The sequence below is a fragment of the Lissotriton vulgaris genome, chromosome 4_1 (assembly GCF_964263255.1).
Source record: "Lissotriton vulgaris chromosome 4_1, aLisVul1.2, whole genome shotgun sequence".
NCBI classification, from domain to species: domain Eukaryota; kingdom Metazoa; phylum Chordata; class Amphibia; order Caudata; family Salamandridae; genus Lissotriton; species Lissotriton vulgaris.
In genome coordinates, this window is record NC_141691.1 from 1186927954 (window position 1) to 1186954223 (window position 26270).

Genomic DNA, 26270 nt, shown 5'->3' on the forward strand with positions numbered 1-26270 from the left:
GACATTTTATAGGAGAGAGTGACCTAAACCTCCTCCCTTGCTAAAGAAGCTGAATGGTTATATATCAAAGATCGCTGGGATAACTGGCAGACCCTGTACCTTAGCATACACAAATGAGCACTCAACATTCCAGCAGACGTATGCTCTTCTCTCAGAACTCTCTTTCCATGTGTGTGTTTTTCACTTTGGCTCATCTATATGATAGGACATGTGTACATGTAAACAATGGCTGCATTATTGCGTTATGTCTAGGGTCTGATGCCTGGCCAGATAAAATAACAAGGAACATTGTTATTTGACCTTGTCTGTAGTGTTCAGACTAAATCCCAGGAAAAGATCAAAATGTGAAAACATTGGCAAGGTTCCGATTAAAAATACAATTTGGTACAAAAGCAAAATGTGTTTATATAGTAACAGGTGCAAAGGAAAATGAGGCCTATAATGAGCACTATTAGGCTAACCTAGAACAAACTACAATGAGCTATGCAGGAAACACACAATACTATTTCCAAGATGCTGCATGGCCTTTCTGATGTTCTGTCTAAAAATGGAAAGAAATGCGCTGCACCGCAGTGAGTGCTCCTAAAACGCAATTTCTAACAAAGCTGGTTCTCCTATCCGAAAGGTTTCTTTTTCAGGACTCCCCTTGTCTCCTCTCACTATTACTTATTTGCAAGACACAGATAATTATGACAATGACTTATTGGATGTCGTCAAGGCTAATTTTGATATCATTTCAGACCTTTCTGCTAATTGGCCTCTGGATAAAAGGAGTAACATTTTCCTTCTGATGTTGTCTCTCACCAAATGTCCAATGATCTTGTGGATCATTTAGGTGAACCTGTGTTCATCCCTGTTTTAATTTACCATCCCAATTTCACAGATTGGTTTCCATTTGAACATGTGGCAGGCTATGTTTCTTTTTATTTGACATGCCATGAATAGGTCTTCCAGAAATAAACTTAAATCTGAATGTCCTCAACCATCCCTGTCCAATAAAGTGGCTGACACCCTGGTCATCAACCGTAAAATGTTGTTATTTTTCACCAAATTTGTGAAAGACCCAGTTGATAGAGCCTGGTCTAATTGCCAGGACAGAATCTTAGACCTGATGTGTCCCTTGACCATAATCCTGGATATGGCTGAGGAGGCAAAAATTGAGGGTGAGCAAATAGCCCCGGACACTTTATCCAATTGGGCTCAACATGCTATTTGTATGCTCGGCAAAACAAATGCTTACATATCCCAAGAGAGATAAAAGAGCCTTTTTCGAAAGATAGACTGTAAACTGAGATGCAACTGAGATTTCAACTAAAGAAGAGGGGCCCCAATCCAATAGCCTTCTGTTTGGTGATTCCTTCATAAAGGAAATGAGAAAATACGTTTCTGCCTTTGCTACTGTAGACAAGGCCTAATTTTCTTTAAAGAAGATTTGTTTTTTCTACTGGGTTTTGGGCAGGGTTGGCAAAGGAAGGAGTTGCTTTGCCAGCCATTATCCCTCAAGGGGTCAAACCCTTTATAGGGGCTCCTATAATCAAGGATCCCAGCAAGAGTATTATCCGGACTGCAAACCCAATTTCTACCCCCGTCATTCCCAAGGATTCCACAACAGGGGATACAGAGCCAAAGGGGATCAGTTCTTGGGTAAGGATTTTCAATTTTGGCCTTCCTCCTGTATGAGGTGCATGGGCTCTTTGTCTAAATGATTGGTTATCTCTGAGGTCAGACCCTTGGGTGGTTCAAACTATTCAGGGTTATTGCATGGACCTAAATCAGATCCCAGTGCAGCATAGACTGCCACGCACTTTTCATTTTCCACAGGAACAGTTTATCCTGGTCCAGGAGGAAGTGCAATTACTTCAAATAAAGCATGCTATTGAACAAACAACATTCGATTACTCAAGTTTTCTTAGCTTCATCTTCTAGACCCTCAAAAAGGACAAAAACTTTTTTCCAGTCATCAAGCTGAAGATTTACAACTTAGTGGTTCATCATCAATTCAAGATGGAGATTATTCCTCATCACATCGACTTACTCCTTCAGGAAGATTGGTTAGTGGGCTTAGATCTTCAAGACGCATGCTTGATAGTTGCAGTTCATCTTTCGTACAGGAAGTATCTTCAGTTTCAATGGGGTCAATCCCTTTTCTGTTTCAAAACTCTCCCTTTCAGCCTCTCTTCAGCTCTTCAGTGTTTTGTCAAGATCCTCAAATCTGACGTTGCCTTCCTCAGGGCTCAGAGAGTCACGCTTATTGTCTAGCTCGATGAATTCTTGATCAAGGAGCAAGACAATACATGCCTTTTCTCTCATTTACATCTGTGTCAAGACCTTCTGTCAAGACTAGGTTTCCTGATCAATTTTCAAAAATCTCCCCTCAACCCTTCAAAAGATCTGGAATTTTTAGGCTTCATCATAGACACCACTCAAGCAGTTATTCAACTCCCACAACAGAAGGTGGCTTTAATCATGAAAGAGGTATGTCATGCCCTATCTCTATCTCTCTGTTTACTCAGAACTCTAGCTTGGCTAGTGGGTCTACCAGATTCCTCCATTCAGGCCATCTTTCCCGGCCCTCTTCATTATCGAGCCTCACAACCATTAAAGATTCATAATCTACACAAGGATTTCGATTATTCAGACCCGGTTATTCTGGATGCAGAGCCCAGAGATTAACTCCTCTGGTGGCTGAGTCACTAAGATGCCTGGAAGGGGAGAATGATTTTCTCTGCCACCACAGATCTTGTCTTAGAATTAGATGCAAGTTGGACAGGATGGGGTGCAAGATGTAGCTAATTCTTGACTGGAGGTAGATGGTTGTTTCAGGAGTCATCCTTGCACATCAACTGTTCAGAGATGCTCGCAGGTTCCATTGCCATCCAAACATTTGTAAAAGCCAGAATAAAATGCACAATCTTTTAAGAATGGACAATCTGCCAGCAGTCAGGTACCTAAACCGTCTCGGAGGTAGGAGGTACAAGGTCCAAACCTCGGGCAGTTCTTGCCAAGAGTCTTTGGGAATTTTACCTCCAAAGGAAAATTCTGTCAAAGCAGAATATCTCTCAGGCAGACTAAATGTGGTAGCCAACTGCTTTTCCAGACATCTTCACTATTCAAGTGACTGGAGACTCCATCCTTCAAGGCCAGATGTACGACCGTTATTTGGGGTCGCAAAGGGGATTTCGGCCCCTATGCGACTGCAAAATAGGTCAGCCGAATGTACTAACACTATTTTACGAGTCACTAACCTATTAGCGACTCGCAAAATCAGGTTAGCGACTCGCTATTAGGAAGGGGAGTGCCAAGGGTGTCCCTTCCTAATAGCGAGTCCTTACCCAATGTATGATTGTTTTGCACCACAATTGCTGTTGCAAAGCACTCGCAGGTTACCAGGGTTGTAAAGCATTCGCAAACGGGAAGGGGTCCCCAGGAGACGCCTTTCCCTTTGTGAATGGATGCACAAATATTTTGTAAGAGCATGCAAATGTCCCAGGGACCACTGCCTTCCCTTAAAAAATGAAACTGAAAAGTTTCAATGTTCTTTTTTAAATGCATCCCGTTTTCCTTTAAAGAAAACGGAATGCATTTTAAAAAAAGAATACTGCTTGATTGACAAAGCAGTCCCAGACATGGTGGTCTGCTGACCCCATAAGGCTACCATCCCTGGAAGTGAAGTGCCAGCTATTCCCAATGGGGTCGCACATTGCGACAGCCTCATTAATATTCATGAGGCATGCAAATTGGGACCCCATTCGGAAGCACAAACAGTGTCTGAGACACTGTTGTACATTGGATTTAGCGATTCGCAATCTGCGACTCGCAATTTATTACAATTGGAAACTCACAAAATTCAATGGCCCTCAGTCTTTAAGTGTCTTTCTTCAATATTCAGCCCTAAATCAATAGACCTCTTTACTTCCCTGATCAACTCTCAACTCCCTTTTTTCAGTTGGAGACTTTTATCCCTTAGCTCTCACCACAAAAGTGTTCCTCCAGTCATGAAACCAGCCCCTTCCTTATGCCTTTACCCCCTTCCTTTTCATTGCACAAGTGTTTGCAAAGGTTCACAGACAAATGTCAGTTCTGGTTCTGACCACCGCTCCATTTGCAAACTCAACCTTGGTATCCAACTCTGTTGGAGCTATCTGTGGGATTTCCAGTACAATTTCCTCCCTTTCCTGACATGCTTCTCAACCCTCAGGGTCTGTGTCACAACCTTGTTCTAGAAGGTTCATCCAGTTCTTCCAGCAATCCTGGTCCCCACTCACAGCAAAGGGCTGGAATGTTGTAGCTCGTGCTTGGACAGGGACTTTGGTGGTTAATTTCCTGGCTTTTCTAGGGAAAGCCTACTGTACCACTAATAGGTACAGATCACCATCTTTTGCTGTGCAGATCAGAGTGGATGGAAGATCTGCAGGTGAAAATACTTTGGTCTGTCAACCTTTAAAGGGAGTACATTTTTCTAAAACTCATTTTCCCAAGTAAAATACCATGTGGGACATTAATTTGATTTTACATTTGTTTATTTCATGGCCTGACAATGCTGATCTATCAAGTATTTATCCACAAAGTTGACTATGCTTTTGTGTTTGGTTTTACTCAAACGTGTTTCTGATGTTAAAGTTGTAGATTTATCTTCTTTCCATTATTCTTCTCTCTGAGTTTATTTTCAGGTTACTAGACACACTAAGACTAACTTGGAGTCAGTGCACTATCCTTTACTCCCTTCTCAACCTAAGTTATGTTTTGGTGGATCTCAGAACTTCCTCCATGTCTCAGCTCTTCATTTCTTTTCAGAAACCACACAAGCCTCTTTCCGCTCCCATCCTGACCCATTGGGTTAGATGGATCATGTCCTTGGTTGGCTTTAGCACAGATTATTTTGTTGCCCATTCAACCACAGTGGCGATGGCCTCTGGGGCTCTCTAGGAGGGTGCAGGTTTACGGATATTCTCAGATCTGCAGTTGGCCAAACGTTGATACACTTTGAACTTTTTATTATAAACCATTTGGTCATCCAGCTGAATCTGTAATATTGTGTATAATATGCGCCTCCGGTCTTGTAATTAAAGAGTGATTTTCTTAGCCTTGGTGTCAGAAAGGCAAGATTTTATGAAAGACACAGAGTAGAGCATTATCCCACCACTGTTTCATTAACCCTCCCTGATTTTTTTGCAAACCCAGTGACTTCAACCATTTCTGCTATGTCAACTTATCTCACCCAGAACATCTCCTCCTCAAGATGCCTCCTCGCAGATTTCTTTTCCCACGCCGGATTTTCAGAATATGTCTCCTGTTTTCCTCTTGGATATCTTTAAAGATTTGGTGACTGTTTTACTATCTTTGAGTGCTGTTCTGATTTTACTTTCTGGTCCTCATCTTGATTGACTCTCGCAAGAAAAGGGGAGTAGTTGACCACAGTCAGGATAATTATTATGGTGCTCGACCTCCGATTGGCTATTCCATTCTGATATAATGTTGTAACTTTGTCCCAGGTTTTTCTGGGCAATGTAATGTTTTTCTTTCTTGGCTGCTATATATATTAAATTCAAAAAAAGACAGCATCATTTTCACCTCTATCTCTTTAATAAAATCCAGCCTTTCTGATACCAAGGCTAGGAAAATCTCAATTCAATGGGTTATGTAAATTATGATTGACTGTTGAATTCATGTCAACTACTTTCAATTAGTCTGGGTCACATTCTAGGCTGACTGTCTCACAAAAAACCTGTTCCGCCACGGTGCTATTCAGCCTTATTACAGCTCAAATATATAGCATACAGCCAAATCTACTTAGTCACACCATTTTCGATTAGACCAAGCAGTTCAGGCCTTTTCAGTGTGGTGCTGTTTCAGTTCTATGCACAGTGAACTACATGACTCACCTCTGGCCATACCTTAGAGAAAACTAAAATATGAATGCTTGAAAGAATCTCTTGATCAAAGCAAGTCTGTGTGTGTGGTTGGATAAGTAAATTTGGAGCACACAGCAAAATGCTGGCAGAGGTAAAAGCTCTCAGTGCCTTCTGGTAATACTTCAACAGGATACCCCACAGAGGAGGATTCTCTATCTGTGAAGAGCTTTGAAATAACAGACCTATTCACTGGCTGATAGCATTGCCTTTTCCTCTCATCCATATTTCACATGTTTTCTATCACTCCTTTCAAACCTGAGCCAAGGCAATGGACATTCTTCGCAATTGTGAAAGGTTCAACTCTCCAGATGAGTAAAAAGTAATTACTTCATTAGTTTAATTTGGTTAAAATGGGTATAAACATATGCATTTCTCATACATGAATGTTGATAATACTATGTCATGCAGTTTGGTAGCAGTTTCCTCAAAGATGTCAGTTTTAACAATATATTCCCAAATTAAGGAGAACGGGCAGCTCTGTGTGCACGGGTGGCTCCTCCATTGGAGCGGAGGAGCGTTGCACCACTGAAAATGCCCCCAAACAAACCTAAGAAAAAAGTAAAATGGTAATGTATTACCATTTTATTTTTCTTCCACATCCCGAACAGTGTGTCAGGGCGGGGGCGGAGGTGCTGCTGAGAGGCACTCAGCAGTGAGACGGGTGCGCTTGTATGGCACTGTTTAAAGTGTGCCTTACTTTTTGGCTGGCCCTCTTGAGACAGCCAACCCCGCACTTCAAACAGCTCTAACCCAGGTACCTTAAGACAGCTGGGATAGAGCAAGCCATAGCCTCAACAGCACAGTGGAGCGCCGAGTTAGGCTGCTCCCTCCAATCAGGAAGATGCTCTTATGCTGCATGAGAGCAGCACCCTGATTGGTCAAGGGAGTTGCGGCTTCCAGTTCCGGGGAAGACAAGAGGACCAGAGGAGGACATTGCTTCACATTCAGGTAAGTTAAATATAATTATTTGCATTTTATTTGTGTGGCACGCGGCCACCCTCCCTCCCATCCCCCCACCGCTCCCTGGAGATGCAAGCCCACACTGTCTGTGTGTAAACCTTTTCAGATCACATAAACCCTTTGAGGCCTGAGGGGAAAATTACCACTTCACTCCTCAAAATATATGCATGTATAACTGGTTCTGGGAAAGAAATGCATTTAAAGTATAATGTTCTGGGGGTTCATGTTTGCAGCGTGTTCATCTGGCAAAAGTTATGCATTCCCAAAAGCACATCATTTAGATGTCTGATTGCATCAGTCCACCAACACTGGTCTAAAACTCATCAGCCAAAGTGAAAATAAATGTAGAGAATAGATTCGTATTCCCGGCAACACTTTATTTTATTGAGAAAATGTACAATTCGTTATTATTTCAACATAGTTTATCTTGTCACATATTTAAGCAGGTTAAGGAAGAGTGTGATAACATGATTTGTCGTGCACGGAGGATCTCTGCGAACTATACTTGTAAACTTATTAGAAATCCTATTGATTGAGGAAGTTGTTGTCTCCCTTACATGATTGAGATGGGAAACATCAATGTTAATTAGCTCATGTAATTAGCATGGAAACTTATGTTGTGCTGAATGCTGCATTTTAAATAAGACAGGCCCCTTTAACAGCACAAAACAATCAACTTGGTAAAGCTTGGTAAAATGTTTTAAGTTGGAGGTATTTTGAACAGCTCCTATGTTCCTTTCCGTTTAACACCCCCCGCCCTTTTAATGCCTTTCTTGCTTCCTGTGAGTGTAGGAGGGTTGCGTTTACTTCTGTAGACAGTTTTATGGCAATTTTCAATATTGTGATCTTGACGAAAATGCCAGGTGTCAGAGGCAAAATATGTTTTAGGCTTTCCTCAATAAAACAAATAACACCCAGATACCCCATTTTTCATTTCATGGAATGGTAATAGACAGCTTGAAGAGTCTAATGATTTTACTAATTGATGTATGAATGAAATTTCGAAAACATAGCGAATTAAACACAAGATGAATCATTCGGTGAGAATGCTTTTGTTTGTTATTTTTTTTTGGGGGGGGGGATGTAAAATACAAATATGCGAATACTGATGCACTTGTGTACTGCAGTTTGCTGATTTTGTCTAGGGATTAAGCTAACTTTGGAACCTTGGGGACCAGGGTTCAAATCCCTGCCTGACCTCTTGACAAACCCCTTCTGCCTAAAAAATGTAAATATGTCAGATTTCACTGTTAATATGTGATATCTAGTTTTGTATTTCAAAAATAATGAGCCGCACTGATGTGTAATAGGATGCTGGTCTCCCCCAAATCATGTAGAATGCTCCATATCTCCACAACTAGGTTAGAGCCATATAAATATGTATGTATACATCCATGATCATGTACTAGAATGTGAATTTTAGAACTGTGGTTTGATTAAGTGTAGAGGTCGATTGCATTGTACATGGCGACAAGTATTTGTTTTTAAAAACTTGATAAAAAATGAATGTGGAGTTCTGTTTTGACGAAGAGGCCATTGAATTATGCGGCAACGGAGTACCAAATAATGCAGCAGTGCTGACAAAATAATGCAATGACAAAAGGAAAGTTATGCAGCCTAATGTGCCACCATCTGTAGTAGTATTATTTTGTTATTTTGTCATTTCAACACCTATTAATTCTGCCTGTGCAAATTTCCCACTCATTAGTACCAGTTTAACACCTGAATTGAGCAGCTCAGTGACACAAAGGACCTCAGTTAACCTTTGCAAGGGATCTGTCATTGTGCGAAACCGCATTTTGACACGTTCTTTATATACATTTCATCCTTTTGAGCCACAAACGCATTTTTATGGATGAAATCAGCAACGTATACAGCACATGGTGGCTTACATGAAAAATGTGGTAAAATCCATAATTATGCAGAAAAAGCGACAAGCACAAAATTGCACATTTCCAGAGACACCGCTTATAGGGATGAACAGTCTGTTTAAATGGCCACTCGAGAAAGAGTCTTACAATCAAGCTCCAATATGCTTTTTTATAAACTTACATTATTCAATTTAATTAACATCTCTATGTCAGAAAGAATTATCTTTCTCAAACCTGGATGAATATTATGATTGCTAGTCACAAAGTTGATGAAATTTGACCTAGGAGTCTGAAGAGCAGAAATAAACACCCTTCAGAGACATATTTGAACAACCTTCCATCTGGAAAGCCGACGCAGCATGTTCAAGTGGGATGTAACACGTAGGAGGCTAGAAGGTGAGTGTGAAGAACATTATCTGTCCCTTTTCAGTCACTGGGCCTCTGGCTATTTTTAAATGTATCTTTTTACAGTAATGTGGTGTTCAGCAGATTATGGGCAAGTGTTTTTTCACACTCTCTAGCAACAGTAGACATATTTTAAACAGGCTACAAGATTGTCGGTGCAACCCAAAATAATCAGTCAGAGAAAGAATATTAGAAGATCAGTGCCCGTATTATACATGGAACCTGTGAGCACAATGGGCACATGTGCCCACTTTGAGCCCCCCCCCCCCCCCCGTTGCACAATTGTATTAAAGAAGGGCTGCAGACGAGTGTGCGTCCTCTTCTGTAATACAGATAGCGCTGATGAACATGTGGCACCTGCTCTATAAAGGGAGGGCTTTCCCTCATTTGCATGGGGGCGTGAGCACATGCAAATTAGGGAATCACTTTGCATCTGTGCCCGTACAGTATTACTGACCTGGGCGCAGAGGCAAACATGCCTTTCTGAGGCACACTGAAAGTGAGCTACAAAAAGGTGGCACACTTTCAGTTCAGCTCCTAAAGGCAGCTTTCTGGGGGGGGGGAGAAGGTAGTTACATGGACCCCCTAGACATCCCCCTGCAGGTGGGTGCAGTCACTCTCTACACCCGCTTGCAAGGGGTCTTCAATCGCCTATAAAAGTGCAGGCGAGTTGCCTCCTGCACAGTGAAACACGGAGTGGCTTTTAAGCAACTGTTCTGTATTTCCCTTGAATGTATTGCCCCCAGGTCAGCATGAGTTTGCGGCTGCCCCAGAGGCAGTGCATTCTTTCTAATATGGCACACTTTTCTTGTTTGTATGCGGGCACCTTTTGAAAGGTGCCCAACGGCACAAACAAGGAACGTGTGCTGAATCCATAATACGGCCCCTGATGTGTGTTTCACCATTTGCACTAAGCCTTGGTTTGTTACTGTGAAGACCCCGCCATCATGGAATAACATAAAACACAGTGGGACAGAATTACCAATATCACCCACGATGCGGGACGGAAACCTAAGTTGCTGCGTTGACTGTCATGAGAGGGAGAGAGCAGGTTGTGGATCATATCTACTAAGCCAGTGGTTCTTGACCTTTTGACTTTTGTGGACACCAGCCTCCTGCGCTCTTCTCATTACACACACACCTTTTCACCATGGGGAAAACGGTGCTCATGTAAATGTAGCATAGGTTTTGTACTGAAAGGACACCCTTCCTGCACAAAATACTATGCTTAAGATGGTTTGTAAACTTTTCATTCAATGTACGTGTGCTGTACAGTAGCCCACACATGCAAAGTTTGAATATTTGAGATAAAAGAAAACTTCTCTCTTTCTTTGTAGCTGCCATAAGGAGGTGGGATTTTTTGGTGTAAAGACCTGTATACAAATACTAGTAGATAGAGATTTATGTAAAAAGTCATGGGTTTTAGAGTGGGAAGCCCATGCTCCATCTAAAGGATGCCCCTTTGATGCAAAGTAGCACACCATAGCAAACAACACTACTCTGAGTTACTTTTAGGCAATTTTTAGGCAAAGTAAATCCTAAGTCAGCACTGATTTGCATCCCTTTTGATGATTTTGCACTGGTGCAAAGTGTTGATAAATCTGACCAAAAAATGTATGGAGAATTGGTGGCCCTGACCACAAACATATTTTGCATATGCTTTCCCAGAAATACCCCAAACTCATGTAATGCAGATGTTGATCTGTCTGCTTAAGCCTCTCATCTATCAGTGCCCCCACAGTCTCGTGTATGCATGCCAATGCATGACACGTGTTATCACTGCATGGTCTTATCTCTACACTCTCCACTTATGCAGAGTACTGTTAAGCACCCGAGTATGCACCTTCTCCAAATATTCAAGGATGGGAGCCAGAATCTTTGTTCATCACATGCTTGAGTATTTGGGCGCATTTCTGTCCTTTTCCTCCAGGTTTGATTGGAAGTATCAAATGTGGCTACTTCCGGGGGCATGGGCAGATGGGAGGTGGGGCATCAATGGCTAAAACAGAGGCAAGATGGCCCAGCGAGTTGAGCACATCCGAAAGCTTTCATATGCAAATCACCAGCTCAAATCTCCACAATTCCAGATCACAACTCCATCTACCTGACTTTAGAATCACGAGAAACATTAAAGTGGATATTAATAACACTGGTTATCAGAAATTAGTAGATGTGTGCAATGAAGCGCTATCAACAGTTTTATAATCGTTTAGTGTGCCTTCGTGGCACTGTTTTCATACTATTTGGTGTTTCTTAAACAACCGCAGGATACTTTAACTTTACACCTTTATTCATATCAAAATCAACAGTATACTTTCTCGGTTTCCCAAGCACTGGAATCAATATCACAGACTAAACCTAGTCCTGAATTTGTGGGCGTGCATTAAATACACTAAATGGCCCCGTATTTTCCCTTTGCGAATCCGCCTCCATTTATTCTCTGCGCATATTAGTCTCCTTGGCATCAGCAAGAGAGCTTGTGTGTCCTTCTTGCTATCTCACAGACAAATGAAGTCAAGCAAAGCTGCAACAGATTTGCAATTCATGGGCATATGCTCAAGGAACACATAATCACACACAGCAAATTGCATATCTGACGGCAAACAAAACAAATATGCGACGCTAAGTAATCAAAACAATGAAATCTCAAACAGACTTTGCAACTTTATTCAAAAACGTCAGAATGTAAACCAATAAATAAAAATAAATGCTGTAAAAGCTCCATGTTTTAAAGGCTGATGTAGGCTGAATATCGCTTACATTTATTAATATAATACAGTGACATGTCAGTAAAGAACCTTGCTAAACCATAAGGGACACTGTTCCTAGTGAAGGGTGCGGTGTGTCACCCAGTCTGAAAGAGGAGGTAAAGTCTAGAGTAGAGGAGATGTAGAGAAAGAGGGTGAAAAAGAGAGAGAGGCAGAGGTTCATCCCCAGTATCAAGGATCCAGTCCCGAAGGGAAGGGCCAGGTCTTGCCTCTAAGTTGCCCTCACACACCCCGAAGGATGTCATGCTTCATCATCGGGCTTCTTTTGCTCCTTGTCAGATCGGCGCAGAAATGCTCGACGGGCCCCCAAAGGGTCTCTTTGACGGAGATCTTTTAAGAGAAAAGCTGTTAGGCGAGTGTGGGTGTGTGGGGTGGAGCCAGTGAAAAAGTGGTGGTGAGGTGCGTGCAGAAGAGAATAAAATGACCTAGGGGCTTTCACTGTTGGATTTTTCAATAGTGTGGTACCCATGGTAGGTAAAAAAATCAAAGGGTTAGTGAGCTACAATGAGGCCTAATATGCCAGTGAAACTAAACACAAGGTCGACATGTTTCATGCTATGTTTGTCCTAGTGATCAGTAGCGTTTCTTCATGACCTAGATAAGAGAAGTGAATGTGCATGTCAGGGAGAAGCGGGGTTCTAGAGTGGTGACCCCGCAGCTGTGTAAGGTAGCTTGGGGTGCACCACAGGGAAGGTATTCCTAGAGAGGTCCACAATCTCTATAAGTAGATATGTACAAGTGATACCCTCACACTACACGGGAAAGGTGTCCCACGGCTAAGCTAAAATGATAGAAATCCAATCAATGGAAGTCAAGATATGAATTTCTGAAGATTAAATGCAAAATTGTGCTTAGAAGTTACTAGCGGTGAAAAGGTTACTTAAGGTCGTGAGGAATCAGTACAAATCCAAAGTTCAGGCCAACCATGATGGATGGCAGGCATGCTACAGAACCCATGCAGGGCCCTCTGAGAAAGTACCTTGGATGGAGCAAAGTGGCGAAGTTGAGGGCACGATGTGTTGATCTTTTACATGCAGTCAGGTTGCTGCGTTGTCATCAAGCTATGCTGAGGTGAAGGCAATGCATCATCTTCGAGCCACGAATAGCTTCATCGTCTGGCCACACAGGCTGTAGAACTTCTGTTGTTGAACAGCCTCTGCTTTGGAGTGTGAAACATCAGTTATGACCAGTGCAGTCGCATTTGTACAAAACGTCTGCAGAACGCATCTTCTCTTGGAACCGCACATGCGCGTACTACCGTTCATGCGCAGTTCCCAGAAGAAGACACGATGGAGACGGAGGGATGCCCGGGGACACCGCCGATAAATTAAGGTTATTTATAATGTTTTTTAAAGTTTTTTGATACTGCGGGTGGGAATGGGCGGGAGAGTGCGGAGATTGGTTCCATCTCCGTGCCTCTCCGAGTAGACCCATTACGCAAATTACGCCCACCCTTAATATAGTATACAACTTTACACAGGACTTACCAGTACATCAAATATGCCAATCAGGTATACATCAAGGCCAGCAAAAAGAGTTCAACAAAAAGAGAAGGAATGCAAAAACATTTGGGGTGTCCCTTTAGAGAGGGCCATATTCCAACACCCGGTATGTGTAGTTTTGTCGCCTTACATGTATACCTCCTGTTTGGATACTTCAATACCATGAAGCCCTAAATGAGTCCCTGTAATTGTGGGACTAAAGACATCTACCTTGCTCTAAAGCCACTCTTTGTGCAATGCAGAGTCGTAAAACCAACAGACGTAAAAACTTTGTGTGCAGTGAATATTTTTATTAGGTGCTGAATCAGTAGCAATAGACCTACTTTTCCACATTGGAGCCGTACAAAATGTTATAGCCTTTTTAGTTTGGGGGAAATATATGTGCAGATTTCCCATGCACGGAGATTTCTGTGCACACCTGCGTGGATAGTTCCAAACAGAAAGTATTCTTGCCCTTCATACATTTCACCAAAAATGAAGACCACATTCACACTAGTGGTGGAGCAATCTGCATATTAAAGATTGAGTACTCGTAGGTGAACCAGCCAGAGTTTTGTAAATAAAATTTTTTAATACATAAAGTAGTACTACTTGAGTACTAATTTTCATACTCAAAAAGTTTTTTACTATTTCCCTTCATGTCATAGATTACAGAATTTTGAGAGATCCTTTCAGCAACCCTAACTACACAAATAAAGTCAGTTCTAGATTTAATCTGTCTCTGGGCACTTTTTGCTGTGAATGATCTGTACTCCCTGAACCTGATGGTGCTCCTACTTATTATTCGAACAGTGCAGCAGAAGTCTGTGTGTGTAGTGCACAGTTGTGTAGATTGTATATTGCCGTGACGGGAAATATGTTAGCCCATTGAAAACCACTTGTCCTTTGAACCAGAGATCTTCCCTAGCAAAAAGGAGCCAAATCACCTTTTTCAATAAGTGGCATAGAGGGTGGCCTGCAAGGCAGAGGATCAGACTGACTCTGGGTATGGAAGCAAAGGAGAAAACATCGGCACTGATTGACACATTACCTGCAATCTAGATCCAGAGAGACATTTATATGCAGGGCGCACACGCGTTTCCAAATCAACATATATCAGTTGCTTTGGGCATTTTGCTGGCACCACAACCAGCTACTTATAGTGTCCTGAGTCCTAGCTCCACTTTGGCAATCTTCCATTTTGCAATTTCATTCTCAGTCATCTGATTGTCACCAGCACTTCAATTCCTGATATGGGCAAACACTTATTGCAATAACATTTAACTTTTTTCCTATCACCTGACTGAAACCTCATCATATGTAAGGTTTTACTAATTCAGAACATTCATAAATATATGTCTGTGCAAAAAACGCTTAGGGTTTCAGAGAGACACACAACAAGCACACATAATAAGTTGTAGAAAGTAATCGCTGCTACTACCTTACAGTGGGCATTACTACAACTGCAGCAACTGGAAACACTAACATGCCCCCCCTGCAATAACATTGTGATAATTTTAATGATGGATATAGTCATTACCAAAATATTATCACAGTGATTGTTGTGTCAATAAATGATTCAGTGTTGCAACTAGTTAGAGTTTCTTTTCATAGTTACCATTTACACTTTCTTAGTTAGTTAAATTAGCTTGTGTGTTTCTCTTTCTCAGTTGGCTGCCACTTTACAATTGTGACAGAACTAGAGTTTCCACACCAGCAAGTTGTCTGGCTAGACATTTCTTCTTGTTTGACAGCACATAGTCCACATAATTATCATCAATCTCAGGTTATTTATATGTTTATTTATGCTGTTTTATATAGCATGAATATGGCCCTTGGGCGTTAGAGTATTTTACAATGGATAAAAATTGCACGGTGAAATAAGGCAGTCACAATACTAATAAAAATGAAAAAAACATATTCGCATCAAACTGACTTAGAACAATATGTAGAAAATCAGCATTGCTGCATAGCCCACTATTGATTGTGCCATCATAGATTCATTTTTGAAAACTGGTGGTACTAAGACAAGAGGTGCCATACTGTTTAGAGATATGAGTTGACTTGATACTGGCAGTTCCAAGGCTATGCACCATGGGGTGGATGTGTGGAAGACCATGTGAGAAATACAGTCCATCTTGTAAGGTGCCTTGCCTTCCAATTGAAGTCACTGAAGAGTTCAAAACACTGGAGAAATGTGTACACATTCTACTTTCTGTGCCATATTGAGCTGCTGCATGTAATACTGTCTTCAGAAAAGGACAGAGGTGACTTGGCAAGACCTATCAGAAAAAAGTTCTCCTAGTCAGTCCTTGACAATAGAAAATGTTTATCAGGAATCTTGATATCTTGATCTGAAATAAAGAAATCTTCCAAAGAAGTGTTAGCTAAAATTACATTCTTTTTGCAATTGCATTCACTTGTGATTGCAGAACATGGGCCTTATTAGAGTTTGGGTGATTGTATACTCTGTCAAAATGTGACAGATATCTTGTCCATCATATTATAAATGTTCATGGCTTCAATGCACTTGTAATAGTGCAAACAGGATATCTTCCATGTTTGTAATGAAGTATCCTATCTCCAAAACACTACATAAGACCCTGATGCTTTTATCCAGGATGTAGCTTGAGGATTTAGGACTGTCAATGATTGTGGTTTACAATCCAGAATACCACAGGAGTCAAGGGAAGATCTGAAAGGTAATGTTGATTGAGATTAAAAGGTGGGAAGAAATCGTTTTTTAATAAATAATTAAGTTTCAGTGATTTGAAGACATCCGCTTTAGGACAGTTTGCAGTCTCTGTGGAAGACAGAAGACATTATTGAGAGAGAAAATCTTATGAGTTTGTCAGAATATTGTGCACAAACATATCATCTGAGCCCTGAATATTGTTGACAAGAATATCATTGCTTAGGGTGTATATTCTTAATTAATAACTCGAACAGGGTGATATGTTGGTAACCAATATTTGTAAGCAATATTTAGGGAACAATATTTTGGTCGGATGATTTTCTGACTACAATATTCTGGCAGCACACCATCTTAAGACAAACCTCTGTATCTCCTGCATACTGATGATAGAGTATCACAGAGATCTTAAGAAGGACAGACAAAGGTACAGATTGAAAAGAGTGGGAAAAAGTATGGAACATTGTGGGACCCTGTTTCTCAAAGCAAGTAAGCAGCTGGTCAAGCAGCAGGTGAATTAATTGAGGGCAATGTCTTTAGTAGCTGTGCATTCTATAGGACTTTTGTTGAGCAAAGAATGCTTCATGGTAAGTTGATGAGTTAGCTATGGGAATCCTAGATAAGGTAGCCATACGCTCTACAAAAAACAAAAAGAATAGAATAAAATTGTATCAAACCAATTTAAAAGATGAAGGAGGACAAGGACACAGAATTTGGTAGAGTACAAAACTTGAGCCTCATCACCTACTATGTGGAGCAAGGTCGTTTCAAATCTGCACCCCTGTCTGAATCCCAAATGAAACTCATTACAATAAATATTATTAGAGATCATGTTTGGTAAGTTGCTTTATACAACATCTCTCAAGAAAATTTGCTAGCTATGTCAGACTTCTTCAGTAGAGGAATGACTTGCCCAATTTTGAGGCAATCCGGCACCATTTCCTGTGTTAGAGAGTGGTTCATTAACTTAATCAAAGTGGGCACACAATGGTAGGTCATATCTTTAGAAATGTTACTCTCGAACTAGGATTATGAAATGTTGTGTTGCTGCATCTGAAGCCCCACGCAAAATGTGGAGCGAGGTTGAGCTCTGTGTAAAAAAAAAGGGCCTTTATTTGGTTTTTTACAACCATAAAGCACATCATAAAATATATAAAAGCAGGCAAATTAAAAACGATGTTTCCAAGAAAGCAATTCATTATTAAAATTGTACAATGTTTGTATGATTTGCAGTCCTATTTTGACCTTATTCACTTTTTTTGTGTCTGCTTTTTGGAGAAGGTTGACAATCAATGTGAGGAGCTTTACTCCCCGGCAGATTAGAATGTGTGATGACCCCCCAAATGCGATGAAGCGCGAGCAATGACATTTGTTTTAAGTATATATTTGCATACTTACCTACGTTCTGCCATAATCCAGAGTTTACTACCACCCACCCTGTCCCTCCCTTGTCCCCTGCATCACCGCCCGGCAGCACTCCCTCCAGGAGCCACTACTGACTAAATAGCTGAAACCACTTTTGCCACTGTCTTCGTGTCAAATGTCTCTTGACCAAGCTCCTTAACATCAGTGCACTCCACCACCTTCTCTACAACTTTGTTGCCACTCCCCTCCACTTACCCCTTCCGTAAGCAACTCCTCTTTTTCACCTTTTTATCTGAGTTGACTTGTAGATATTGTTTTTCAGCAAACTCAAATAAGCTAAATGCAATTGTATGTATATGTCTATGGTTATCACTTTGCAACACTCTAAATAACTTAGCATCATTTTTATATTAACATTTATTTAATTTTATACAGCAATGCGACAGTTCAACAGTCAAATCAAATATCTAAATATAAAGAATGTTTTTACAAATAAAATGTTTCTCTTCCATGTGCTATACTCCTTAAACTCCACACTTGTAGAGGGGCTGAGCCTTGCATTCATACAGTGTTAAGTTAGCATGAGCTTATTAGAAGTTTAAACTCCATTTTACCTTTTGCTTTCTTTTGCACATGGCACACATTAGCTATTGTTTAGAGTTAGACTGAGTGTTTTGCTTCACATGAGAATAACTTGTTTTTCTACATTGCTAGACTTGCTTCGTAAGCTTAGTCTGAACAGTGAGTGCCGAGGCCTTCATGGTTATCTCAACACTGTAGCTGCTGTTCGAACTGATCTGCGTACGTTCTAGCCATTTCATATATGCAGCTGTGGTCAACTCAGATACTGGCTTGTGTCTCCAGGAATACGGCACTTTGTCCTAACTACATCAGGACCCGTATTAATGTCATCTGCCTGGAATAACTTCCCGATCTATGCAACATACTGACCATCTATGTGTTGCACACGCCAGGACTAGAAGAATGAATGGAAGAATGAAAGTTGAATGTTAGAATGTTAGGTAGAGTGAAAATCCAAATAAGTGAGTGTGAGAGTATGTTTGAAGTGTGGTTGTTACTGGGTAGGTCTTAATACAGTTTATATTTCCCCTTCCTTTTCCATTTCTCCCCATCAGTATATGTCCTTTTTATGCTCTAAAAGTATCACATGAAACTAAAGTACAATTTACCTTTTTATATTTTTGTTACCTCAACTCTAAAAAAATATATTTAAATGAAATAAAAAAATATGTATATTTCTAATATGTTCTGTTGAGTTTACTTGGATTGACCTTGTGTTTGTTGTGTGCAGTGTCAGCTCCTAGACTAATCACCCCTTTTATATATTGTTTGGATCCTCTAGCTAGGGCCACTATATCCCTAGGCAGGGTGCTTTCTTTCATTCTATTCACAACTCAGATACTGGTGCCTTTAACAATATACTGTGTATGCATGATTGAACACACTTGTAGAACTTTTGCATGCTGAGAGCTTGTGCAGAACTCGATGTGATTCACTCCTGCTAATCTTTGAAGTATCGGGTCACCCATGCAAGCCTAAGAGACATTCTTTCGTTATAAAATAACCTACTAGCAAGGGTGAGTGAAATATAGGTATATATTTAACCTGTTTCCATTTAGCATTATAACATGCTTTCTCCCTTTGTATTTTATGGAATAGTAACTGTGCTGACAATCTTATTTCTTATCACATGTCTGCTTTTATTAGCTCAGATGCCGCACCTGAGATCACGGTGTTAAAATAAACATTTTAAACTTGCACGTGTCTACCTTTACTCCCTGTTCTGGACTGGTATGAGAGTATAACGAAAGAGTGCTCATGTTTCCCACCTTACCTGAGGTATCCTAAGTCGCATGTTCTGGGTTGTCTAATCATTGGTTACTTTGCTATAGGACGAAGAGCTAATGAGACACTGATGCTAGTTAGATAGGGGATTTTGGGTACTAAGGTGCATTTTTGGCACACCCTAATTCACTGAGGTCCTGAGTCTCTGTGCACAGTTCCCTGATAATCCTTGCACAATCCCTGCAACACACTACCTTAATCAAATAAATAAGTATTTTTGAGTATCTAGTTTCTCAAAAACTACTCAATAAACTGAAGTTGTTGCTGCCAGATTTTATCAGGTCCGACAATGGGAGTGCCGTAAGATCTGCCTGTTGTGTGCCACACTATATCCTTCTTTCTTCCAGGTTTTACATTAAACAGAAAGATAATATTGGGTTTACCCTTGGCAAGAGCTTTCTTTAAATGCTTTTTTATAATCACAAATAGCACGTCGGCACAGGTCAGTCTTCTCATAAAGGACACACACAGACAAAATGCACTACACAGCAAGGAGAGTTTAAGGAATACTCATCCACTGAAAAACGATTAGCCCTAAAAGTGTCAAAAGAGGAGTAAATGTACTCCAGCCCAGTCTTGCAGTAAATCTCAAACCACTCATTCCCACCCAAAGGTTCTGGAAAACACAATTCCACAGAAAATAACTGCAGCAGGTAAATATACATATATAGTAATGTTAAAAAGAATTGTTTTTTTTATAACAATTTTTTTTTAATTGTAAACCACTTAATAAAGTGCATTTACATATGCATTTCATAGACAAATTGTAACATGCTACAAACAATTCATAGCTCCATGCCATGGTATATTCCCCATCTCCCACATATCTTCTCATGTTACAAGTCAATAATAATCTTAATTAAAACATTTAATTAAACTTTTAAACCTTTGTTAAAGAATTTAAAATCATTGAAATTAAATAAAGATGATTAAATCAAAATACAAATGTTAGTGAGGGTGGAATATTTTTCACTGATTGTTTATATTTAATTAATGAAATGAACATTAATATATTCAAATTATTTATTGTTCCTAATTTAATTTCACTTAATATTTTCCCTATATCATCCCTAAGTGGTATCTCCACCACCTTCATATGCAAAGTAACTAACTTTAAACCCTTAGCCCTGTTGTTGGAGGCTCCGCCCCCTGATTTGATGGGTTAAGACATGTTAGTCTAAACCAGGGGTACTCATAGTACGGCCCGCGGGCCAGGTGAGGCCCGGCAAGCCTTCCCTGGCGGCCCGCGGACCCTGCAGACATCGCCCTGCAGACATCGCCCGTGTTTTCAATTTTTTTTTTAAGAGTGTCAGGAAACACCCTGCGCAGCGCGACTCAGACAGCAGCTCTGTGGGGGCCAGGCGATTCCTATCATTGTCAGAGTGGGGCTCCAGGGGCGCAAAGAGGTGAACAAAGCCTCATTAACATCGGAATGGTCTTTTAACGACCTGTGAAATGCTTGGTGATGTGTTTGCGCGTTCGTGCACGTGACGTGTGTGTTCATCTGTAATCGTGCTATTGTAATCTAATTAGTGTGATCCTGAACAGAAGTATCCTACACAGCAGCACAAAAACTAATATAAAGCCTCCGGAAGACACCTCATCACATAACGAACTGCACCCATTCGATGTGGGGTTTGGCACTTGTGATAGACGAGGTGTGACCCAGCAGGGCTACAGCACACCCTAGATTCGCCTCCATGCCACTTTCAGCACATGCCAACTTGCAAATTTCTGAAAGAATTCCTGCTGAAAAACACATTTGTTCGGCACCTATATATTAGCAGAGCCCTCGGTGACTACCAGGGTACTGACTGCTGTGTGTGCCGGCGGGGAAAGGGGTCAGTCAGTAGCGGTTAAAATGAGCCCAGTGGCTTTCCATAATGCAACCAATTCGGATCCCGCACTAAATGCTTCGAAAGAGACAGCAGCATGACGTCAGAAGCACACACTAGCACCGCATTAACCGGAACCTGTAATGCAGATTAATGTACAGGAGCTTCCCTTGTGACAGCCTCATAAATAAGGCATCAAACATAGTCCAACTGCACATTCAACTATTTCTGTGTACACATTTGTTTGCCTCTGAAGCAGCTTCCATGACACTCACAGAACAGCGGGTTTACTTTGATTCTTTAAAATAAAATCAATAAGTATTATGTTGTCATTGGAAACGTGTTCTATTCGCAAAACTCCTGAGAGCTCAATGTAGACATCACAATACCTAAGACTTGCTCTTTCTTCTGTCTTCGTCACAGAGAAAGTAACGCTCAACAGTACCTCGACTGTCACCCACAGCACCCGTGTTTTCATGCACCCTCTGCTGCTTCCTGACATGATGTAGGAGTCATTCAAACCTCCCGGCTTCACCTCACAAACTGCATGACCGACCCACGCCATCTGCCTTAACCACACAGCGCTCAGTACTTTTATACACCTCTACGTTCACTGCATAAAACTTTTGGTTTTTCCAGTACTTCTACCCTCTCCTACAATAAATGCACGACTTTCTCACGTCCTGTGTCTGTCCCTGCTTTCCAGCACTTCTGCCTGCAGCAACTGTGTGTGTGTGTCTCAGCCCGGGCGCAGGGGGAGACAGGGACGGAGAGGAGGCGAGGCAGACCTCAGAGTGAGTGAGGATGACAGAGGGAAGGAAAGGAGAGAGACAGAGGAAAGGAGGCAGCAGGGAGGGGGAGGGAGGCAGACCTCAGAGTGAGGGAGAGGGAAGGAGAGAGAGGGAGACAGAGGAAAGGAGAGAGAAAGAGACGGAGGGAAGGAGGCAAAGGAGGGAGGGAGGCAGAGGAGGGAAGGAGGCAGAGGAGGCAGGGAGGGAGAGGAGGCAGGGAGGCAGAGGAGGCAGGGAGGGAGAGGAGGCAGAGGAGGGAGGGAGGCAGGCAGAGGGAGGCAGAGGGAGGGAGGGAGACAGACCTCAGAGTGAGGGAGAGGGAAGTAGAGAGCGGGTGACAGAGGGAAGGAGGGAGAGGGAAGGAGAGAGAGGGAGACAGAGAAGGAGGGGGAGAGGGAAGGAGAGAGAGAGACAGAGGGAAGGAGGGAGAGGGAAGGAGGGAGAGGGAAAGGGGAGGAGGGAAAGGGGAGGCGGGAGAGGGACAGAGGGGAGGGGGGAGAGGGATGGAGCGAGAGGGAGACCTCGGAGTGAGGGAGAGGAAAGGAGAGAGGGAGAGAGAGGGAAACAGGGGGAGGGAAAGAGAAACAGGGGGAGGGAGAGGGAAACAGGGGAGGGAGAGGGAAACAGAGTGAGGGGGAGGGAGACACAGTGAACGAGAGAGGGAGAGGGAGGATGAGAGAGGGAGAGGGAGGGAGAGAGAGAGAGAAAGATGTGTGTATGCCGGGTCCGGTGGCTCAGTGGACTAAGGCGTCCGCTGCAGGGATCTGTGATCAACCTCATGGTCACAGTTTTTTTTGTTGCTCTAGCTCCGCCCCCTCCCCCACTGACCCCGCCCCCACCGGTGCGGCCCTCGGACACAAACCACACTGTAAATTTGGCCCCCGAGAGAAAGTTTGTGAGTACCCATGGTCTAAACCAAGCTGTTAATCTACACTCTGAAATGGAGTACAGCAAAAAAGTGTAGCGTTACACCTAGGTGTAATAGTAGTTATACATGTGAGTAGATATACACATGAATATTTTACTTTTGTGAATAGGACATCATGAGGGGTTATTTGTTTACGTATATCCAATACTTCTGATGCCTATACATTTTGTATGCATCGTTGAGATTTAACAGGGGATTCAGTAAATCAATGTGTGCTGCTGTTCAGCATAAATAGGAAAAGAAACCAACAAGCAAAGCTGATCAGAATGTCAGGCATGAATTTTTGAATAGAATTTGAAGAACTAGGCGCAGGAGATGAGAGTAATTTGACACTGCAGGGTTATTGATATTTCTGGATTCAAGGGGATGTGTCAAGAGAGAGTGTGAAGGATCAAGCGTGTGTCATTTAGTGTTGGCAGGCGCAGTAAAGTGCTGATGGATGTCTGATCGGTTTCAGGGGAAAGAAACACATTAGTCCTTCGACAGGTTTCATCATCAAGGTGAAAATCAAAACAGCGAAGATGAGTGGCGTTGCATGATAGCACGGGAAGGAAATAAAACAAAATGCGCCTTCTGGTTTCCTTCAAAATAAAATGTACCCTTCAAAAACGTGAATTTACGTGGAGGCTGCTGCGTTTTCATCACACCGTGGGACTTACGTCTATTTCAGAATTCCACCCCCTAAAAGACGCGCGTGCACGCACACACCAACACAGCACACAAGTGTGCACACACTCACTCCTGCATGGGCACACATTTCGCAACAAGTAATAAAATATAATTTAAATAAAGGAAACCGCTGTAGTACTGGAGGTGGAACGATCCACACATGGTCCTCTTATAACACACTATCTCACAACAATATATTGGCTCCGATGGAAACATAAGCTTCCATCTCACGTGACAGGTGTATAACATACAGAGGCATAACAAGCTTAGCTGGCACACAGAGACTCGGAGAGTATTGACATCATTAGGAGAATGCTCCTCAACGCACAGCACTGATGAAGCACAGACATAAGCAATAAAAGCTCCCCTTATACACACAGAGCAAGTAAGTCGCAGCAGGGTTGGCTTTAGTGCTGGTGGCGCCCGGTGCGACAATCATTTTTGGTGCCCCTACACCCCATGACTGCCTTTCGGGGTTCTCACACTTTCACTCGGAAAAAGTGCCCCTCATCTCTCTAATCATGTTATTGCTAAACACAGCACCCTCCCTCCACAGGTCAGCGTCCCCTCCACAGGTCAGCGCCCAGTGCAGCCGCACCAGTCGCACTGCCCTAAAGCTGGCCCTGCCTCACAGTCAGAAGCAGAGAGTAGAAGCTCTACTTATAAAAACATGGACGGCCCAGACATCATCTGTGCATGTTTCTCCCACAGGTACAAGAGGGATTACAGAGATGACACAGACAGCAGTTGAACGAGCCGGCTTCACACCGAGAATATGAACTGGATGGGCAGGACATGCTTCCCTAATGAACTGACAGCATGTACAGCACATGCTACAGAGGGACAAGCTGTTCGTACACACAGAACGAGTTCATCATGGCGGCAGAAGCAACAGAAGCTTTCCACATGCACAGAGAATGGGAACTGCACAGGAATCAGCTGTGACATCTAAAGCACATCAACATTTTATCATGCATAATTCACACTGATGTCCTGAGCCCAGAGAGGTAGTAAGCCTGGTGATGCATGTTTATGCGTGAGGGTCATAGAAAAACAAATGAATATAGTACGAATCTTGAGAAACAGTTATAGGTTTGTTTATTTACAAGGTTTGCATAGAAACAGTTTGCCTTTGTCCAATTTATTTACCAGTTCCCGTCACACATGTGAGGGTTAATTTTTTTAAATTGTTATTCCAGGGGTTAGGGCCCAGACTTCACATCCCTCTTTTCTATGATATTTACTCTCCAAGATTGCCTTTCACTCCCTGCTCCTCCTCCTTCAGTCCTACCACCCTCCCTCAAACTTGTTGCCGTGGGACTGTGTGGTAATGCCCCCAATTCCTCCTGTAACCATTTTTTTAAAGACAGTTTATTTTACGCATCTCCATGGTTTCTCTTTTTGTTACTTCTGTGGGTCCCAACTCATACCAGCTTCTCTCCACTGAACCTTCTTTATATCTTGTATTTCGCTGCCACCTCTCCTTGCATCTTTTCCCATTTCAATATTAAATCTCTATTCTCTATGTGAGACTTTGACTATTGAGGATCAAAAAGTATTGGGAGGAACCCTTTTTAAGAAAAAGGGAATGGGTTTGTGTTCAACAAATTCAAGGGTCCCTTTTCCTTGTTTTTTAAGGAAAAAATCTCAAGCGGTCATCTAAACCGCTTGAGAATCTTTCCTTATAAAACAAGGGAAAGGGACCCTTGTATTTGTTAGACTTGTTATTGAGGCCACAATTGTTTTGGAAAATTGCTTTGTAAATTAACATTATCTATAGAACGTTTCTTGTTTTTTCCTATTATTTCCAATGAGATGTGCTTCTATCAATTAGATTTTTTCCCACTAAATGAGTTTTCAGCTATTTGTGTTCTCAGAAAAGATATTTAAATTATTTTTCTTCTTTAAATAATTTTCATACTGCATCTATTGAATATGTGTTTTACCCTGCCATGACAGAAAACGTAATTACTGGATTAATTTATGTTGTGAAAAGCCCCCAAAAATCCTATTCCATAACTCGAAAAGTAAAAAATAGAAACACAACCTGGCTTCAGACTTGAACTTCTCATGTCATTTTTATGTGCATTCCAATCTTCATAGTGTTATCTATCAGCAGACAAAATTAGCTTAGTATCAAAAACACAAATTCACATATATGACATGGCCATGAAGACACTCCTCTGATAGTCATACTCCAATGTGATCTTACCTTACACTCAAGTAACAGTCCATGTTGGTTAGTAGCCTCAATTTACTTTCAGTATTTTGGTTAGGATCATTTTGTCAACTTTCCTTACCACATTCTTTTCTGGATACAGACAGAGCAAGCCCAAAGCAGCTGGTATTTACACAGCACATATATGCGACCTATGCGTGTCCAACAAAATGTCATCTTCTTTTGGGGTTGGGGATTAAACCTAATAGTCCTACACTCATCAACATATATATATGGATATGCCATTCTAGTAGACCAGTTTCAAGTTTATTTATTTGCATAATTACTACAAAATATTGCAATACAGTAAAACAGTCAATACAACCAGAAATACACACAGTACAATCTAGTACTAGGCATGCGCAACTGGAATTAGCACCTTACAGTCATGTACCGGCAAAAAATAGGTCAACCTAAACATGTTATATTTGCCTAGCTGAGATTAAAAAGAGCAGCACTGTCAGATAACAACCATACTCTTTGCACTGGATCTGATTGCAAAATGCACA

The 26270-nt window shown here is 41.7% G+C and overlaps 1 pseudogene; it reads left to right on the forward strand.

Moving 5' to 3' along the window:
• The first annotated feature begins 1030 nt into the window (after nucleotides 1–1030).
• Nucleotides 1031–24322, forward strand: LOC147723027 (uncharacterized; annotated as a pseudogene).
• The last annotated feature ends 1948 nt before the right edge of the window (nucleotides 24323–26270 follow it).